At 37.2% G+C, this 17,383-nt stretch overlaps 1 protein-coding gene across 2 annotated transcripts in view; it reads left to right on the top strand.

The window, feature by feature from the left end:
• The first annotated feature begins 1,196 nt into the window (after nt 1-1,196).
• Nucleotides 1,197-17,383, top strand: part of LDLRAD4 (low density lipoprotein receptor class A domain containing 4) — a 239,314-nt gene continuing 223,127 nt past the window's right edge. For both annotated transcript variants that reach the window (XR_005952259.1, XM_041399420.1), the window contains exon 1: nt 1,197-1,324. The gene's annotated coding sequence lies outside the window, so the exon portion shown is untranslated. The remainder of the gene's footprint in view (nt 1,325-17,383) is intronic.

Below are 17,383 nucleotides of genomic sequence, written 5' to 3'. Positions count from 1 at the left end.
GTGGCATACTTGAATCCCTTGGCTTATTAAAAAGTCCCTGAGTTCTGGACAGTGGAGGGCAGGTACCTCATGTCTGTTTGAGTAAAGGTTATTATTTATTGTTATGCATAATATATGCAAAAACCAGTGGATGTGAAGTTATTTGCAAATACAGGCTTGGCAAACCTCCTCTGGAATTCAGAGAGGGTTTTCCAGCTCGACTTAGTCATTTTTTCCCAAATGTCTTGGCATAACTGATCACTCAGGAGTGACATATGGTAGAAACATGCTCTAAGGGACAAGTCTCCCGGATGGCGCACAGCACCACACAAGATAGACAGATGGTGGCTTATTCAACCTTGGAAAAAGTTTAATCCTACATATTGGCACGTCGGCCTGGGTACCGAGAGAGAGGCACACACATGCCTGTGAAATCTGAGGCAAAGCTTTTGTGAGTTTGCTTGCTGTCACTGAAGGAACTAGAAAGACTGAGCTGATACTATGCCCAAGGAGTATCTGCAAAATTACGGGTTCAATGTGCTCTCCAGGAAAAGTGATGTTCCTTAGAAAAGTGGAAACTCCAGAGCCAGCAGGACAATGCAGAGAATAAGATTTGGTGAGCTTCTCACAGCTGTTTCCAAACATGCTTATTCAACAAAGCTGCTGAGTACTTAACTTATTCGCCAATAGTTGATTAATTGAAGTGTCTAGTAGGAGAAAAGGGTATTTTATGTTTTTCATAGTTTTAGTTCTGTTTCAAGAGTTGCTACTGGCTTTGTGAAGTATATTGATGCTTCACATCAGAGAAACTGTAGCCTTTCTCTTCCATAGGTTCTAACAAAAAGTCGTAAATTCCCTCATGGCAATTATAAATTTATAGTAGAATATTCAAAGAATTGCAAGTTCTTTTTATTTTATTTTTTAAAATTTTATTTCCATTTATTTATTTATTTTTTAATAAGGAGAGGAAATCACACCTTTCACTCTAATATCTTCATGTTTAAGATAGTGAAGAGAGAGAGAATATTTGACATGGAAAAATAAATCTGCTTTGAATTCTTTCTGGAAACCAAGTAGTGATTGTTTGATTGATTGATCGGTTGAACTTCTGGAGTCAGGGCCATTTTCTGTGAGGATTTTGAAAATACTGACTCATTGAAAATATAAAGGATTGCCTGCCAATTTTTTTTCCCGCCACTTTGTTTTTCTTGTAGATCACACTCAATATTCACAACTAGAAGGAAAAGCAAGACTCTCCTGACTCTGCGGACTTCAGGGATATCATTATGTTGTATTGGATGAGTTTAAGCTAGACAAGACTTCTTTCTTAAACACTTCGAGAAAGGTAAATGTAATTCAACAAACTAATATTTTCCCAGCAGAGGAATAGTTAGGTCAAATTAATCCCATTCTAGTAACATTTCAACCATACTACACTGCAGAATCATCATCTTTGGGATACTTTGTATTGATATATATACCCATATTAAAAAAAAATTACAAAGTAATATATATGTATACACCCCTATATATATATATATTTATATAGCCATACCTTCCTAGTAATTTTTAGATGTTAAAAGATTTTAATTTGTCAGCCCTTGTATATTTTGAAGAAATGTACCAGTTTCAAGCAATTGTCTTATATGAAAGATAGAAGAGGAAAGATAAGGGTGATGTCCACAGTAGCCAGCCTATTGGTAATTACTTGTATGGATGGGGAAGACCCAGTTAATGTTTCTATTTTGCCTAATGAGTAAAATTACTTGAAAATTAGATCCTAGCTAGTGAGCTATAAAGTCAAATGACTCAAGCAGTACTGATTGACACATACATTTAAAATATGGTGTGGTTTGGGAGACCCAGAGGGAGCTGCAAAGAGAGAGGCTAATTAAATAACCTGTTGTTTAGGATATGCACTGAAAAAGTAAGAGATGTCAAATCCTTACATTCAGCTGAGGGTGATCTTGTGTAATATAAGTATTTCCTTACTTTTGGCCTAGTATAAGCAGAGATTTACTCTTCCTCTGCATGTGAGTACCCATCATGTATTTTTCTGTCACCCTTTTCTTTCTTTTGCTGCGTGTTGTTGTGAGAAATGCTGACCATAGGTAGCCAAGCCTGAGAGCGTACAGAAATTGTTGCAGAACTACTTTTTATTTTTATCTATTTTTATTGTTATTTTTTCTATTTACTATTCTTTTTTTAGTAATTTTTCTATTACTATAGGACTTAGTAAATAAAAATTTTAATAAGTCTATTTTGTGCCCAAGTGCAGTCAGAAAAATGTGACAGACGTTGGTTTACTCTCTGTCTAGACCCTGCAAGAGTTTCTCATACACTTCACAGAAGCAGTGAGTATTCTTGTGGCCCTCTGTGACACAGTCCTGCCTCAGTGTCAGGAAGCATGCCTGTGGGCCTTACAAACATCATGTATTTGTGAGAGACAGAGCTCCAGTCTGATGAGATGATTAAAATTCTGCAGATCCACAGCTGATACCTTTTTGACCCAGATCTGAAGTTCAGACTTGGAAATACTTCAGTCCCTTGAAATTTCAGGTCATGCTTCATAGAATTGCTGTTTTCATAATTTATAGGCTATGTGTGGTGGTATCATTGTTGAGTCGCTGAGCATCGGTGTGTGTGTGAATCAGCCATCTGCTGTCAGGGCTGAGTCTTGTATCTCCCTGGCCAGTGACAGGGGAGGTCATTATACCATGACGAGACTCTGTCAGATGGGAATGGTTCAAGGTAACAACGTGGCTGTGTCCAAAACAAGTCACTTCTGCTTACTGGTAGTAATGACATTTAGAGGTCTGACACGGAGGACGGGGAGTTTTCATAGAGGAATGGAGACTTTGTGAAGACAGAGATGTGAAGGGTTTGCAAGTTTAAGAGGAACAAAGGCTGCCTTTTGTAGCAGGGTTATGAGTTATTTATGGAACCAGATGAGGAATAGAAAAACTGTCTGCACAGAAGAAAAGCAGACTTCAAGATCTGGAAGTGAAGCTGCATTGAGTTATTAGGCCACTGACCTAAGAGCGGTAAAGAAAGCGATACAAAATGCACGTGGTCTCATTTTATTTTGTCTAGACTTGCATACCTTGTACACTTCCCAAGTAGAGAGTGATTTGGTATTTTGGAACTTGTACAAAGCTTCTGCATGTTTTGCTTCAACCAGTGAATGTCCTGGAAACCCAGCATACCCTCAAGGTTAGATCCTTGTGTTAAACTTGCTGTAAAATTTGGGCAGGATGTGGGTTAGCACTAATGATGGGATCCTGTGCCATCTTGCTCTGCCAGGTCCTGTTTCTTTGGAGATGCAGTAATCAATACCAAGGAAAAGTAACGCAGAAACTGAGAAAATTATTTAGCAGGAAATAACTGATTCAAACCATCGGAGACCAAAGATGGTTGGGAAGAGCCAGACACAACTGTATATGGAGCAGTGGGGATTTTACCATACTAGTTTCTGCAAATTGCTGCCAGGCTATTGAGAGCTGAAGTTAAGGTTGAGCTGAAACATTAAAGATTAGGACTAAGACATCTTGCTGCACATCTCATGGAATACATTTATGCTTTATTAGCTGCAGCTAATTAAAAAATGTACTCTCAACAGGTGTAGCCAAACAGGAGGAAAGAACAATTTAAAAATCCTCATCTGTGCGTTAATCCAATGGTAAGAAAATGCGAAGCTGTAATTGTCTTCTATACTTCCCTCCTCCTTGTTGGGAGAATTTTTTTTTAGGTATTAATTTCTAATTTAGTACTTAGTCTTCTTTCTTCTTCCTCCCCCTCCAAAAATCTTCTCAGACCCTGATGGTTTAAAAATGATACCATGCAAAATTGATGTAACTCTGTGTAGGTTGTGATGTGCCTTGGAGGTGTGATGTACCTGTCTTAAAATCTTAAAAGCAGGTAAAGCTGGAAATGGCTGCATTCACTTTTATGCTGTCTATCCCCCTTTGTTCTCTCTCCCTCCCCCTTCTGCTTGTGCTCACTTGCTCTCTCTTTAGTATAACACAGTTGAACAGCAGTGAAGTGTAAAATGTGCTTTTGCCAAGGTCAGTTTCTTGTGATTACTCGCCTGTGGCAACTTATGCCAGTTGCAACAGACTGAGTCTCAGCAGTCCACAAAGTCACACTGGTGCTTATGCAGAGGACACCCAGTGTAGGTTACAGTAACCGTAGTCTGGAATAGCTTGCGATGCTGCTGAATTTTAGCTGCTTTATTTAACTCTTCCGATCTGGCTTGTGCTTGCTTCAGTGGTTTGGAGTCTGTGCCATGAAACACTGGGCTGTCCTGGTTCTCCGGAGACCCTTGAGGAGCAGTTTGGTAGATGAAATTCTTGTTGTTAGAGGTTTCTTTTCTTACAGTGGATGGCTCAAATTTCAGAATTTCTCTTAGATGAAGAGAAGATGCATCATGAACACGTGCATCTTCTAAATATTACCCATATTTTTTGTGATTGGCTTGCTTTTGGGTGAAGTTCTATCAAATACTGCCATATTGACATTGACACGAGAAATTGTTTATCTGCATAGCAAGAAATACTATGGAAAATTTTAAGAGGTAGTTATTAAGCAATAAATTAAAAGATGAGGAGACAGTCTTAAATGTTGTGCACACTCATCTGCGTAGAATAATTTTTTGTTTAGAAGATAAAAATAATTTTGACTCCTGAGACAGGGAATGTGAGTGTGAGATTCCAGAACATTCACTTTAATAGATAAGATTTGTTGGATCCCATTTTGTTGTATACACTGGATTAGCTACCACCATGTGGAAATAAAGGTAAGGGACCTTTACTTTCATTCTCCTTTCTCACATATGAGCAAACATTTCCCTTTATGGAAAAATGTTGTATTTAGAACAGAAAAGCATGGACTTCCTTTATTGTTTGCTTATTTGTACTATCAGCAATATACAGGATTTTGTTTTCCCTCTGGAAATATTTACTGTTGGAAGAAGTATTTAGCTCTTGAGCTGTGTGATAGTGACTTTGAGGTTGCTTGTCTGTCAGTACTGACTAGTAGCAAGGCAGTACATAATCTTGCTGATTGACTGGAGGGCTAGAGCTGAACTTTGGCAACCTCAATGAAGTTCAAAATTTCATAGCTTAAATTTATTAAGCATTTGATTAATTTTGAAAATATATGTTGCTGTATTCTCTCTCATGCTTGCTTTGGAATGATTCCTGAGCCACAAGTAAAATAATAGCTCAGCAATTCAGTCGTGTCCTGTAAACACTCTTGCATAAAGCACACAGGAATATTCTTGTGCCCAGTGAAACTCCCCACAAAACAAGGTGAAGTGCTTAATCCTGTGTTTTCAGCTTAGTCTTGCTTTCAGTCTTAGAAGGAGTGGTTTTTATCAAGGAGTATGTTACTTGTTTCTTTTTTGCCTACATGGAGGAGTATTTTGTTTCAAGACTGACATTTGCGTGTATGGTTTTCATAATTTATATAATTCCATGGGTAATCCAGCCCCTTCCCTTTGCTTTTAATAACATTTGTATTGGCCCAGCTCTTATGGAAGAATATGCTTTGAGAGCTGTGTTCAAGACTTTGTGAAGATTGATCTGTCTACTCCCCTTTAAGCTGGAAATTCATGGTAGAAATAAGCAGTGTTTTGTGTGTGTGTGATGGGGTATAGAGGCCTGTAGTACTTGGAGTGATTAGTGTTGTCTTCTAATTGTTAGAGCAACAGTGGAAATGAGTGTTCCCTGTAGGAGGAAATAGCTGTACTAGAAGAAGCTGGTCTTCAGTCAGCTGAAAAATGAGCAAGTGGGTGTTCTTGGGTGAGGTAATACCCACCCAAAAAAGTGGCATTGTCTGTGCTTACCAGAACCTGCCACATTAATTTCCTTCTATCTTAAGGAACTTGTGAAAAGGAAAGAACTCTTGAGGCATCAAAGTTTTTTTTGGAACATTTCCAATGACGTAGGTCCCTGCAGTAGGCTGCTGCTGCATGCTCCGAGGATTTCCTCATCAGTACGTTCAGCACGAGCAGGCAGTTGACAATTGAGATGGAAGGAATCTTCTCACACCCCTGAACCCATTCAAATCTCCATGCTGAGCTCCTCACTGATTTTTAAAAATTCATTAGAACTTCACTATTTCTCACATTCTCACCTCCTGGATTCTGGCTGATAACAGAAATGCATTGCTGCACACATTAAGGGTCGATGTCATGGGTGGGGGGTTGGACAAGTGACATTCTGGATTCCTTGAAATCTTGCAAGATTTGCAACCTAATTTTTCTTTTAACTCATGGGTAGAGATCTGAAAGCTTGTTAAGGGATTTGTTCATACCATTCCTGCTAGTTTTAAAAGGAGTTCTCCAAGTCTGTGTCCTGGTAAGTTTAAAAATATTTACTGAGCTAAGACAGATGTGCTGGAAATTAACATTTAACGTATGGATAGAATCTTACTTTTATAATACTCTTGCAGCTTGTGAGTACCACAAGAGTTTTCCCTTTCTGAAGGCAATCATAAACTCTTGTAGAAGTAGAGGAATGCCTACCTACTAATTGCTTTACTAATTTTATTAGAAACAAACTAGGGAAATGAGCAGTGAATTTGTGTTGTACAGCAAAACATTTATATATATATTTTTTTAACTTAATATTCCTGTTGCTTTTCTTGGCAACAGTAGCAGTATCTCATATCATAAGTGTTCTGTTCACATTCCAGGGAGTATTTGAGGACTAGGAGCCAGGTAAAGAGAAGTCAGTAAATTTAGACAGAGAAAACATTCTCAAGTTCCTTATAAAATATGTTTATTCCAAATAAAGGTCTGTGTTAATCTGAGGGAGCAGTAACTTTGTAGCAGTTATCACACATATGTCCTTGGAAGACAAAGGAGAGATCAGTTGATAAATCATGAGGGTTTCATTGTTTCCTCTTTTAATGGCAAGTTTATCTTTAAACTTCTAACAGCTATTAATAAATGTCAGTTTTACATTTCAGTTATGATAAAGCAGCATGATTCTTATAGTTTCTTGCATCACATGGGCAAAATTGAGTGATTAGAATGTAGGATTAGGAGGCAGGGTCTCTGACAGTTTGTTACTTATGGCTTTGACACCTGAATCACTGGATGGAATAGGACAGTCTATAACATGACTTTGGCATCCCCAGGGGCAATACTGACTACAATTTCCTGCCTCATAGGTGCATATGAAGACTAACCTCATGGAATGAGTAAAGTATTTATTAATAGATGATAGTTATTGATATGTCTCCTACTTCTTCATAGCAGTGACATTGCTAATATGTTATTCCTGAGGGGAATGTAAATGAGCTCATAAGCCAAAAGACATTCATTCAAGTAATTTTCATCATCCTGTTCAAAAGCTTGTGAATTCAGTAGTGGCCATGTTAGTACTTACTGTTTGGATGATTTAAAAATACTTAGGAAAAAATGCCATGAAATACAAAGGGAGGACTCAAGGTCATGCTCACTTATTCTGTCTTCACATCATGGTGACTGGAGTGCCTTTGATAATCTTCCTTTAAAGGCCTGCTAGCTGACAGGGAAAGCAGCATACATTTATATTCAGCTACATTTTAGAAGTATAGTCTTGTTGCATGTTTTCTGCTGTACAGGTATGATGTATGATTAAATCGTGAAATGTCCAATAGCAGCATGTTTTTTTAATTTTTTATTTCTCACATTTTTCATGGCTGAGGTTAAAGATAAATAAAATATTTTGCCAGTCAGTTTCCGGGGTCAGAGCTGTCATTTAGACTGCCATGAACATGTGGGAAAATGAGTATTACTTTATATTTCAAGCGGTCAGCTTGAAGGATGTGAGTGAACAGCAAGGTCATACAGGGTTTTGAAAGAGGGTTTATAGATTCTTTTATTGTATTATTACCTCCTTAATGAAAAAGGCTCCCTGGTCTTTAATTTTTGGTTTTTTTTTAATTGGTCTAGAATTCTGTATTCTACTATGCTTTAAATATTAAAAATATTCTTGTCATAAACATCCTTTGGGCCTAATATGGAATTATTGCACAAAGCCTCTGGTTTTGGGTGTGGGCTGAAAGAAAGACATGAGATAAATATGCAGCACAGAGGAGGGGAAATGCCCTTGAAAACCCAATTTGCTACAAAAGCTGTGGCCCAGAGGTAATTTTGACATAGTGCTTAGTATGTTCTCTGCTGTCTCAAAGTAGTGGTGGTGCTTCTTGTTCCTCTTGGTTCCTCTGCCATCATCTTATTGGACTCATCTCCTTTTTTTAGTGTTGTAGTCCAGTTTGCCTAAATATTACATTTGGGAAAAAAAAAAAAGGGCATATTAAGCAGCTTTAGTGAATCTCTTCAGCCTTGATAAATTTTATGCTGGCAATGGCCAAGTTGAGCCATAATTAGTCTTCTGTTGTGGTTTCAGTCAGAAAGGTCCCATTCCCTTTGCCCCAGTGACGGGCACAGAGCTTGTGCCCCGCAGCTGTGTAGAAGACAGCTCAGGAATGTGGCCCAGCACACTCCGTGTCCTCTGCAAGATTTCACTGCCTGCAGGAGCTGCTGAAGGTTACTGGTCGTGGCTTCAAACCCGTGTGGTGAACACACATAACAGAAATATTCAGAATGAAAAGACACAGTGAATTTAATTTTATGTTTCTGTAATGAGAGTTTGAGTTTCTGTCTGATGTTATTGATGGAGCTTTTTCTCTCTCAAGAATTAAACCCAAAGCAATGACTTATGAATCATACTTTGTGTCCCACTTACATACTAGCTTGACTCATCAGTGATTTTTCTTCTGGCATGATTTGGGGGGAATGCCAGTTATTTTTTTCGTATGTAGTTTTTAATTATTATTGACTGTGGGATAATGATAGAGATGAAGGCAGTCCAGCTAAACACCTGATTTTATTTAGGTTTTTCTAAAGAGTCATATCATACAATAAGGTATTGCACAATTGCTGAAGAGAGACAGGGGAACATGGCTTTCTGATCCTTCGTTGACAATATCAAACAAAGACAGTAACATGTGAGGACTGAGAGCTCATTATTATGCTCATAATTTATTTGCCCTACTATTTTTCAGATATATAAGAAATAAAATAAAAAAAAAACAAAACAAAAAAAAACCCCAAGAGTAATCTCATGTCTGGAAAGTATCTCCTGCAAATAAAGTCCAGAACACAGAGCTTCTGATTTCTAGATTTTCTTTAAGCTACTGATGATCTCATGATAATATGCATTTTTACACAAATTACACTGGTAATGTAACTTCTGCCATTCTTAATAGTACTTCTTTTATTGGATAATGTCATTTTAAGTGTTACATTCATCTTGTAATATAACCAGATGCACGATACTTTTAGTACTTGTTTTGTGGGAACTTGAAAAGCAAAACTCAACTTCTGTAGTGCTTTCTAAGTTTAAAAATTTATAATAATCTAGAATTAAAACATTGAAACACTATAAGAATATTTTCTCTTATTAAGAGCAGCCATATAGTTTTTTTCTATATTAAACTGTTTTGTACTTGCTTTTTTCCTGTAACCATTATCTAAATACTCCTAATGTCTTTTGTAGAAGCTATAAAAGCTTTTAGTTAGGATTCTCAAAGCCTTTTGGTTTCATTTGCATGCATTTGTAAGCTTCTGTGGCTGAATTCTTACATACAAACAGTAAATTGTTTAATCTGTTCGATATTCTCTAATCTCTCCTCACTGTACATTCATTGTCAGAACTTGACTCGGGGGATTTGTTTCATGCAGGGTAGCACTTCACCAAATTATTTGTAAGATGAAGCTATACAAGGAATTCCCTTAAGAAATTACTAATTTTGTATTTTTCTGCTTATATGAGGACTCAAAATCCCTATCTTCACTGTATGTCCAATCAGTAGGTGCTTTATCCTTTAACTGAAGTGGAATTCTGAAGTGAAATATCTTTAATTGATGATTTAAAAGTTGTTGGAGCAACTAAAGAAGACAGAAATGTGACAGATGTGTAGGATATCCACATGCACAGGCTGTGGGCAAATGTGTATATCATTGATAAGAAGCACAGATTCTCTCTGCAGGTATGTGAGAATCCAGACTCTTCTCCTGCATCCTGTTGGCACATGTCATTCATCTGTGGGGAATGAAATCCATGTGGCTAAGTCAGACTTCTTAAATTATTGGCATTAGTTTGAGCCAGATACTTCTTTTGCATTATACAACGAATGGGAAAACTTTGGTGCCAAGGAAGGAACAGAACTGAGTGGTAAATGTGAAAGTAATATTTGTTATGCAGCTTTTCAGTGTAATCTTATCTGATACGACCAGCTCTTAATTGCAGGTAACTTTTTTCTCCTTTCAAACTGACCAAGCAGCCACCCTTAATACACAAAGTAAAGAAAAACTTGCTCTCAAATTCCCCATTTCTTTTCTCTGCTGGAGGCATCCAGTTTTGTTGATAATGATCTAATCTGTTGCATAACCAGAGAATACTGAGCCTGCTGCCATAGCCTGCTTCTTTCTTGGCACTGTTGGAAGGCTTCAAAGAGAGACTGTGTGTGTGAGGCGACTGCTCTACCAGCAAGACCGAGGGGATCAAAGCCTACGTTTGGAAATGGAAAACAACAGAAAGAGAAGCAGTTACCACACAGTTGCAATCCTGAAACTGAAACCAGTCTCACAGGAATGAACTATTTCGAAGCTGAGGCTAATTTATTACAAATTGTACAGAGCGGGAAAAGATCATGGATTTTCAGGAAAAATTCATCAAGATTTTATTTTGTAGTTTCTTGAAATTTTGAACAATGTTGCTCAAAAACTGGATGTATTGACAATTATATAAATTGATTTTACATGATTTTATGCTGCATCACATTTTCTTCTTGGCACTGCTGATGTTTTCAATTAGGAAGTTCTCAAATGAAATCAGTTGCAAAGATTCCTTCAAGAAAAAATAGCAAAGTTTCTGTCCTGGTTTCAGCTGGGGTAGAGAAATTCTTTGAAGGTTGGATAGTTGTTTCAAGATTATATTTAATGATCTTGGGAAAAATACAGTGGCCTGTGGTGTGGGTTTTTTTTTTTTTTTTTGTTTGTATTCAATTTCATAATAAATGGAAAGAATTTATCTCCACATTATTCCCCAACATTTTGGATGAAAATTCCTGATTGTTCAAGAGTTACCTAATTTATGAACATCTAATTTATTTTTCAATGATATTAATAAATCAAGTTTATTATTCCTTGTATTTTAAGTACAGGGTCAGATGTTATTTTATTTTCGCTTGTAATTTTGAATATTTGTCTTTAATTCCATATGAAAATGTTCATATTTACCTATGCTAATTTAATAAGCCCTTGGAAATGTAGGAATCTGAGCTGTATGTTGTTAGGGAAACTTGCTGTCATGTACAAAATACTAAGCAAAAAGAAACCGTGCGACTTTCAGAGTGCCTAATTAATGTCTTAGTGTTCTTGGCCACAGTTCATTTGTCCCTATCATTTACTATGGTTTTTATGGTGGGGAAAAGGACAGTGTCAGTTTTTTTCATGCTCATCACCTCCCTACAGAAGGGAGGCAAAGGCAAGTTGGAGGTGCAGCAAGCTTACTCTGCCTGCTGTCCTTGTTACAGGGGAGTGTTCTGTAGGATGTGCCAGGTTAATGGTGGTGGCTGTGGTGGCCTGGTGACTGGCATGTGTGTGTTGTTTCCTTTATGGTGTGAATCCTAAGAAAAACCTCAAAGCACAAGGTGAGCAGTCTGCATAGAGGTACACTTTATCAGGGTGCAACGCTTTAGTGCCTGAAAGTGTTTGCACGCATAAATTTTGAAATACCGTTCAACTAGAATTTTGGTCTCCAGTGTTAGAAACATTCTGCTCTTCTTGAAAAGCAGATTCCTTACTATGTATATTTGCAAAAATTTAAGGTCTGATGAGACCTTGTCCTGATGCTTACAGCAGGCAGCTGTAGTGATGACTGCTTCCTTGGACTGCTTTGCTCTCCGTGGTGGTGTGCATTTCTTCAGGGGTTCTTCCTTGTGGGGTGGGAAAGAAGGAATAGTTGGTCAGATCAGACACTTTTAGGACTTCAACTGTATTTTAAAAACATGTAAGCAATCTGGATCTTTTGAAAGATGTGTGAGATGTATTTAGAAATTACACTGAGGGTCACAGAAGGCATCTTCTTTATCCAAAAGTACCCCAGACCCTTTCTTGGAAACACCAGTCTTTGAAACTTTTCTTATAAAGTGTCTTTTTCACAAGGACTAAACAAGATGTTTTTCTCTCTTGCTTTGTGAGACAACTGACTTGTTCTGACTGAAATTAAAATACTTTAGAAATTAAGACAAGGCAGAGACTTGGCATGAAAAAATACAGACCAATTTTTAAAGCTTAGCAAGTTTAAGGGATGAACAGTTCTCTGATCCCTAACTGTAATGCTGAGAGTCAGCTGCATTGATCCTTCCTCTTGCTGGAGAAGCACTACCACCAATTTACGAATTGCCATAATAGTGTTGCCTGGAACATGTTAAATGCCTTTTAAATAATCTTTTGTTACATTTTTTTTCTGTCATTCCTTGCTAGTAAAATAGATCAACAGCAGAGAAATTGTATATGCTTAGAGGATCCTCTTCTTGTCCTCTTTTTTTTTGGTCATTGAAATCTCGCTTTTCAGAGGCTTTTGTACTTTGTTTTTATGTTGAGGGTATTTTTGACAGGGAGTCAATGCTCAGATTGCAGTTTTAGTTACTATGGAGAAGCTTTCCCACAGAAAAGCTTATGCTCTATTTTCTGAACACTGAATTTGACCAACTTCCTCTTAACTTGCAGTTCTGAAGTTCATTTTGTACCAGTTTTCTTTAGACTGAAAATTCTTTTGGCTCAGGCATGCTTCCTCTTAGCCTTTGCAATCTGTAGTGTCCTAATGGAAAAAGGAAAAGATGAGGACTGGGACAAAAGAGGAATATATCCTGAAAGCCTGCATATGAGAAGGGAAATAAATGTGCCTCTAATCTGATTGTTGGGTTTTGTTGAAAGAGAACTATGGCATGGCTGTCTTGGATGTGAGTTCATTGGAGATTTCTAGTATATTCTGATGTATGTTAGGTCCTTCACTTAAGGATGTGGTTTCCTTACACAAGGTGCTAGATAATTGGGGTTTCCTTTTTATGTTGTGCAGCAGGTAAGAGTTTAAGTTAAAGTTTTTTTCCCTGGCAAAAAAACTTCCTGGATCTGGGCTGAATGGCAACTACACATGTACTTGGGTTCTTAGGTAGTTGTGCGGTTTTTTTGGTACTTTCTGTAGTTTTTCTTTGTGCCTGCTATGCTGAATACTGTTTGAAGAGGTAGCTACATTAAGGTGTAGTTCAAAGTGGCAGGAAACCATATGAAGGTGGGAACTTGATCCAGAAATAGATTGTGAAAGGTTCTGAAAGCATTTTATTTTCACCTGCTCTGTCAGCATCTGTGCTGAATGAACACTTACTCTTAAGCCCACTGTTCTCAGGCTGGTTAGATTGTGTGATTTTTATTTTTTTTTCACCTCCTTCAGCAATAGGAAGGCATTACTGCAGCCTTTGAAAGGCCCAAAGGTTTGATAGACTTGTGCTGCAATGCAGGCTTTCCTCCTGATCCTGTGCAGTCACTGTGATGTGAAGGGTAGGAACCTTTTTCTCTTCATCCTTTTATTTCTTTCAAATCACCCATTAAATACCTGAGAAAAAAAGCAGGATGTTGGGGAAAAAAGTTTTCTACATAATAAGAAAAGTTGGAGAAGAAGAGATTCAGAGAGGGAGCAGCTTTCTAGGTTATGCCTGGAAGCTTATTCAGATTGGGGAAGGACTTCAGAATACAGGGCTCAACGCCAACATCTTTTCAAATTCCTAACTCAACTAAAGACAGATCAATTTCTCACCAATTATCTGTAAATGTGGAAGCATTTTAGAGGGAATTTTCACTGGCTGTTGTCATAGTCTAAGGTGTAATTAATGCTTTCTGGTCTCATTTTTTTCAAGGTGCTATATGAAATGAGGAAGGAGTGGACCCTCTGTAAAGGACCTTAAGGTTTCAAACATTGGAAGAATAACAATATTATCAGAAAACCCACGAGGAAAGAGTGACATAAGAACTGAAGATCACATTGCAGCTGATCTTCAAAGATTGGGATTAGAACCAAGGCAGTATTTTCTGTCTCCTCTTTTTCCTATCTGTGTAAATATAGATATATTTTTAATCTGGAATTTCAGTACTGAAATTCTTAAGTAAAATCAGAAATTCTTAAACTACAAAAAAATTGTTTCCTGAACAGATGACATAGTAATCCTGAGGAGTGCTGGGTTTTGCTTCCTCTTCCTATCTTTTGTGGCTCTGTCTCACTGAGGTTTGCAAGAAAAAGCTTATGAACTCTTCCAGCGGATAAAGGCTGAAGCTTCTTGTGTATAATCACAAGCAGGCTCACAGAGGCACTTTATCAAAGTGACAGTTATTGTGTATAGAAGATTAGTGATAGACAGGAAAGATTTTGTTATGAAGTCTTTCCCAAATCATGAACATTTTCAGTTGTGTGACCTTTTCTAATTTAATTAGTGTAAATCTTAAAAGTGCAAGGCATCATGATTAGAGAAGACAAATGTTGTTCAGCAGTATTGCAGAGTTTATCCCCTGAATTTGGTATGAGGGCATGATGTTCCTTGCTGGATTGCAAAACTGAAATTGGCTCTTAACGAAGGATCATCTTGAAAAATTGAATTCACATCCGTGTTTCTAATACCAGCCATACCTCTTGTGTTTTTGCTGCTGCTGTCAGCTTGTATCTATTTGTGTAAAGGTCTTAGATTCATCAACACTTCTGTTAATGTTTATAAAGAAAGCAGTGGTTTGAATATGCATGGCTGAAAACCACATTTCCTGCAGTCATCCCAGCAAATTGCAGGCTCTCTTGAATATTTGGTCCTCAGCTAATACTTATGAAAATGTGAACTATTAATTCATATCCACACATTTCTGGGGAGAGGAAAAGCAGCAGGGACAAAATACTGAAGATTCATGATGTCATGGAGCTTAACTTACTGTGTTGTGTTGTCATTTAAGAACTTCTGACAAAGTTTGTGGTTTTTGTTCTGTCTTTGGAAATGCTGTTTATTGCTTATAAAGCAATGACTCTATAATATTGTGATAACTTGGGGTTTTCCAGTCTCCTCCTCTCCAGTCTTTATTGAAAGTCTATGTTAGGGTATTGCAGCCAGGTTGTCTCTCCTACATAATGATAATTTCTGTTTTCTTCCCAAAATTCTGGGCATGATACTGGTTTTGTTGTTTATAGTAGCACTTGAATATCTAGTTCAAATAGTTTTAGTTCAAATCTTAATATAAAAGCTTAAAAATATGGATAAGCACAGTTTCTGCATGTATTATTATTGCTTCTTGAATGTTGTCTTTATAGTTATTTTGGAGACTATTCTGATGGAAAAAGTGTTTAGGACTTTATAGAGATTTAGAATTATGTGCATGTATTTGTATCATGTTCATTGAATCAGTGGAAGAGGCGTCAAAAGCCATTTTAGAAGAAGCTATTGCTATTTAATGCTGGTTTTATATTTATTATGCAAATGACCTCATATAAACCTTAATTTACTTGCCTTAAGTACTAAGAAAATAACATTTTTAGGTAGCATTTTAATTTAGTTGCTCCATTCTGTACTTACAATAGGGTTAGTTGTGGGAATGTGTTTTATAGAGTTCCTTTTTTTTTTAATGATTTGGCATTGTGTAGTTGAATAAATAATTTGCATTTGAAATGTGAAAAAGTCAGCACCACTTAGACTCCTTCACTCTTGCAGGCTAGTCTGCCTTTTTGTCTAATTCAGAAGAACATTTGTTTGCACACATGTGAGGAAAGCCAATATCCAAAACAGGACAAAAGAAAGAATTTCTTACATAAATACCCAGCGGTCCACAGTGGGTCAGCAGTGTCATAGAGCAGTGAGGTTTTTGAGGTTTAACAGGCAAATCTTACAAAGTCTTCAGTTCAAAAAAATAACTTTAAATAAGATAAAGAATAGTAAATCTTTTCTGTTTACCTTTAATTTTGATCTCATTCTACAGCTCCTTACCCATACGGTCAGTACAGTGATTAGACTTGTCCAAGGCCATCCACATAGCCTGAATGTTAGTTGTGATGGCATCTCCTCTAGGAATGCTGAGAGGTCTGTCAGATGTAGGTGGGTAGAGGTATTGACATGGCTAGACCCTCACTGTCTACACATGAAAAACAACTTTGTTGTGGCATCTGTGATATTTTAGCAGCAAAAAACTTTTAGTTATGGCAGATGCATATCAGAGACAACCAAAGCTTTCTCTACAACTTGGCAAACAGATCAGGGAAGTTCTGTTTTGAATGTCAGTACAAAATGGAAATCCTGTAGCTGGCAACTATTTCCAGACATAGATCTGCACCTAGTGTGCTTTTAGTAACTTACTATTGTCTCATGAATTAGTTGTTTCTTTTACCTGCTTTAGGCTTTATTTTTATTTGATGATGTGGCCTTGATAAGACCTCATGAGTTTGATCTCCTTTCTAAGGAAAATTCATAGGACCTGGTATTTTGGCTTCAATTTTTTTTTAAAACACAGTACTCTTTGTAGCAGAGCACAGCTTGACTGATGACAGCCTAATGATAGAAAAGTTTGCTTTGAAATGGGGTTTGGTTTAGAGCAGGAAGGACTGATGTGGTCTTGTAAGGAAAACTTGATGAAGGAGCAGGGAATATTTCTTCTGTGTTGTTAGGAGACCTTATGCTTTACCAAATTTTTCCTGGTTTTAGCTGTGTTTGTCTCTGTATTACTGAAGATGTGCTTCACATCCTAAGTTCAGAGTGTTGGTTTTGTGTTAAATTCAGTTCAGTGCAAATTCATTAGCAATTTTTTTGTTATTTGGAAGAAATTGCAGTCTTGCAGAACTGAAAAATGTAATTTGAGATTATATTGAGCTCAGAACTTTTCCTCATTGTTAATAGTTGTTTTAATTTTTGGGCAGCTCATCACTTGAATGTGTTTGTGTGAACACTGTGTATCTTCCATATCTCGTGTGTGCTGCTGTGTGCCTCATGTTCTCCTCGCTAACAAACAAGAGATGTTATTGGAATAGGAAACATTAGCATTAATGCAAATTACTGCAAAAATGCTGAGAGTTTTCATTGGAATATACACTAAATCTTGTGCTTCAAGGCTTAACAGATGCCTAAGACACAGATCAAGGAAGTGGGGAAAGTTTTTTATACATGTGCAGACTGATGGGCCTTGATTTGTTTCTGAATCATACAGTTATGGCTGTTGTCTGAAGTTCTTGATTAAATAAAACATAAGTGTCTAATATAGCAGGATCTAAACAATCCCAAAGGATTGAATATGGCAGTTGCTCTGTTTTTATGATAATATTACCCTTTG

This window comes from Onychostruthus taczanowskii, unplaced genomic scaffold, assembly GCF_017590055.1.
Source record: "Onychostruthus taczanowskii isolate IOZ18803 unplaced genomic scaffold, ASM1759005v1 scaffold16, whole genome shotgun sequence".
NCBI lineage: Eukaryota > Metazoa > Chordata > Aves > Passeriformes > Passeridae > Onychostruthus > Onychostruthus taczanowskii.
This window is presented reverse-complemented; position numbering and strand designations above follow the sequence as displayed.